At 37.1% G+C, this 3,542-nt stretch overlaps 1 pseudogene; it reads left to right on the top strand.

The window, feature by feature from the left end:
• Positions 1 to 2,606: 2,606 nt before the first annotated feature.
• On the top strand, positions 2,607 to 3,341 carry LOC113183391 (small ribosomal subunit protein eS6 pseudogene; annotated as a pseudogene).
• Positions 3,342 to 3,542: the final 201 nt, after the last annotated feature.

The raw sequence follows: 3,542 nt of genomic DNA, 5'->3' as shown, positions 1-3,542 counted from the left end.
AACATGTCTAAATTAGTTAAATTGCTTTAATATGTGGTAGCTTTTAAGGATCAAAAATTATGACTGCTCCTTCCAAGAAACTGTCAATACACAACATGTGTACTAAATCTCCATTTTCATCTCTTTGTTTCATTTCTGGTTCTTCCAAATGACTTCAGTTTTGGTTGGTGGTGCTAAATCCACTTTTGAATTTTCCTAAATGATATTTTTGCGAATTCTCTGACCAAGTACTTTGCTTCAGTTAGCACCCACCACCAAGCAACACAGCTGGGGTCAATTACAAATAGCTGGATGGTGAGCTCTTCATCCTGTCCCGAGCAAGCTCAGTGACGTCCTTGACTAAAACCAAACCTCAGGAATAATACCCTGGCCTCTCATTCTCTGTCCTTCTCAGAGAACGGTACCAGTCATGCTGCGGGTCCACGTGAATGGAACCTGAGCAGGTTGAAAATGTGCAAACACATTATTAGCAGCGTGTTTAAACACCATCTTTCCCTTCGGTGTTCATAATCCTTTAAAGTTATGATATAATTACTCCTTGCGGCATCACTTGAAAATAGATGCAGCACAGCAAGAATTATATTTGTCAAGAAACATGACAGTTAGGAATAAATAAAAATCACTTCGCATGTCTCACATAGCATTTTTACTTATTGGTAGGATCAATGTATCCCTTACTTCTTTCAAAAAGAATTTGAGGCAGCATACAAACTAACATGGATGGCATAACTCGAAATAGGAATAAATCCAAGATGGAAAGAAGGAAAACTTCTCCCAAACAATACAAGAAGCCTTCAAGAAAAAAAAAAAATAGTGACAGGTTTGATTATACTGAAGTCTAAAAGTTCTAGACTCAAAGGCCAAGCAGCAGACCAAAAGATACAAAATTAACATCTATGACTTGATAAAATTGCTCCCAAATTCATAAAAGACCAACCACTCAACTGTGTATTTTGTGCAAAGAACATGGCTAGACCAGAAGAAATATAAAGATAAAAATTTTGTAGGGAAAATGTATGACTCTAATTCCTACAGGAGGAGTTTCAAATCCAAACAATATCACAGTTTTCAACCAACCACCAACCGAGTAGCAAAAATAAAGATAAATTTTTAAAAAAGCTATAACAAAGTGCCATATGAACATTTGGTTGTTGCATTTCTTTTTCTAGTGCAAATAATGCTTTCATGAACATCCTGGTACTTATACTTTTTAATAACTATACAACTATATTTTTGTAAGATAGGTTTCTAGAGGCAAGACTGAGGCAAAAGTTTTATGCGTTTAAAAAATTTATAAGTACTGCCAACTTACACTCCTAAAACATTGTACTACATTATACCTACATCTGCAGAATATGAGCATGTCCATTGCCAGGTTTGATCCCTCTGAAAACTCATGTTGAAATTGAATCTCATTTGTCAGGGTAAAAACCATAATCTGACTGTATGGTTAGACAAGGTCACCAGGGTGGGACCCTCCTGATTGGAATTGGTGACTTTAAAAGGAAGAGAGACAGGCATGCATGCTCTCTGTCTCTCACCATTTGATGCCCTGTGTCAGGTCTCTGGTAAGGTCATGACCATATGTGGCACCTTAACCTTGGACCAGAACTGTGAGCCAAAATAAACCTCCTTTCCCTATATCTTATCAAGTATGGGATATTTTGTTATCAGGCAAAAAAAAAAAAAAAAAAACCAGACTAAGACCCTCACTTCCTCCTAAATAAGCAATTATCATACCACCCAGCAATTTTACTCTCAGGCATTTATCCCAGAAAAAAACAAAAACTTATGTTCACAAGAAAACTGTACACGAATGTTCATAGCACTTTTCTTATAATTGAAAACAATTCTGACATTCTTAAATGTTGAGTGGTTTAAAACCAACTGTGGTAACTTCATATCATAGAATACCATTTAGCAACAACAACAAAAAAAAGGTGATGCACACAACTAGGCTGAAAGCCCAAAAAGTTATGCTAAGTGAAAAAGATTTTAAAAAAAAAACAGTTCTAAAAGGCTACAAACTGTAAGATTCCATTTATATAACAGTTCTTGAATACCCCAAAGTATACAAATGAATGGTTGTCAGGGGTAAGGGAAGAGGAAAGCAGTTGAGGCTATAATGTATGTAGGATTTTTTTGTTTTGTTTTTGTTGGATCTTATGATACTTTGAACTTAGACTCAAGGCCTCAGGCATGCCAGCTGAGTGATCTGCCACCAAACTTCACCCCTAGCCCCGGTATGGTATAGGCACACAAGGGATCCTCATGGTATGGAATTGCTCTATGTTTTGGCTGCTCCATATACAAACCTACATGTGTGATAAAAAGTGCATGGAACTAAGCATACACCCAAATGAGCTCAAGTAAAACTGGGGGAGTCTGGAAAAGATTAGCAGATTATACCAATGTTCATACCCAGTGATAGGGTACTATAGTTTTTGTAAGATGCTACCACTGAGGGAACTCGGATGAAAAACTACATGTGATCTTACTGTATCATTCCTTACAAATGACATGTGAATCTACTACCTCAGAATAAAAAGTTTAATTTATAAAAGGCTCTATTTTATGGCAACTTGTGGATGATTACCTGCTTCAAGATGAAGCTAAATGTCTCCTTCCAGGCCACTGACTGCCAGAAACTCATTCAAGTAAATGCAAACTTTGAACTTTTTAAGAGAAGCATATGGCCACAGATGTTTCTGCTGATGTTATGGTTGGCTTATGTGGTCCAATTCAGTGGTGGGAATGACAAACAAGGTTTTCCCATGTAGCGGGGCATCTTGACCCATGGATAAGTTCACCTGATACTGAGTAAGCGGCATTCCTGTAATAGACCAAGGAGAAATAGAGAGAAAAGGTACAAATATGTGCAGGGTTGCATTGTGGATACCAATCTGAGCATTCTCAATTTTGTTATTGTAACAAATGGAGAGAAAGGTATTCCTGGACCTATAAATACTACTGTGCCTAGTTGTCTAGGGATCAAAAGAGCTAGAAGAATCCACAAAATTCAATCTCTCTAAAGAAGATGATGCTCACCAATATGTTGCCAGAAAACCCTAAAATAAGGACAGTAAGAAACCTAGGACCAAAGCATAGAATGATCAGTGTCTTGTTGCTCCAGGTGTCCTGCTACACAGATGCTGGCACATTGCTCTGAAGAAACAGCGTACTAAAAATAAAATAATAATAATAAGGAAGAGGTTGCAGAATATGCTCAACTTTTGGTCAAGAGAATGAAGGAAGCCCAATAAAAATGCCAAGGACAGATTGCCAAGAGACACAGACGGTCCTCCCTGAGAGCTTCTACTTCCAAGTCCAATCAAAAGTGAGAATTTTTAAGAGTAACAAATAAATAAGATCAGACTTCAAAACCAAATAAAGATTATAAGGTAGATCCATATGATGTAACATGAACTCTTTAATACACTGTTAAGTGAGAAAAGCATGTCACAAAATCATAGGGACAGAATGATTCTATTTGCAATGAGCAAAGACACATACCAGCTTGCATGTCTGGGTAAATAGAAAGT

This window comes from Urocitellus parryii, chromosome 8, assembly GCF_045843805.1.
Source record: "Urocitellus parryii isolate mUroPar1 chromosome 8, mUroPar1.hap1, whole genome shotgun sequence".
Lineage (NCBI taxonomy): Eukaryota > Metazoa > Chordata > Mammalia > Rodentia > Sciuridae > Urocitellus > Urocitellus parryii.
The sequence above is the reverse complement of the archived record's forward strand: the minus strand, read 5'-3'. Positions and strand labels throughout refer to the sequence as shown.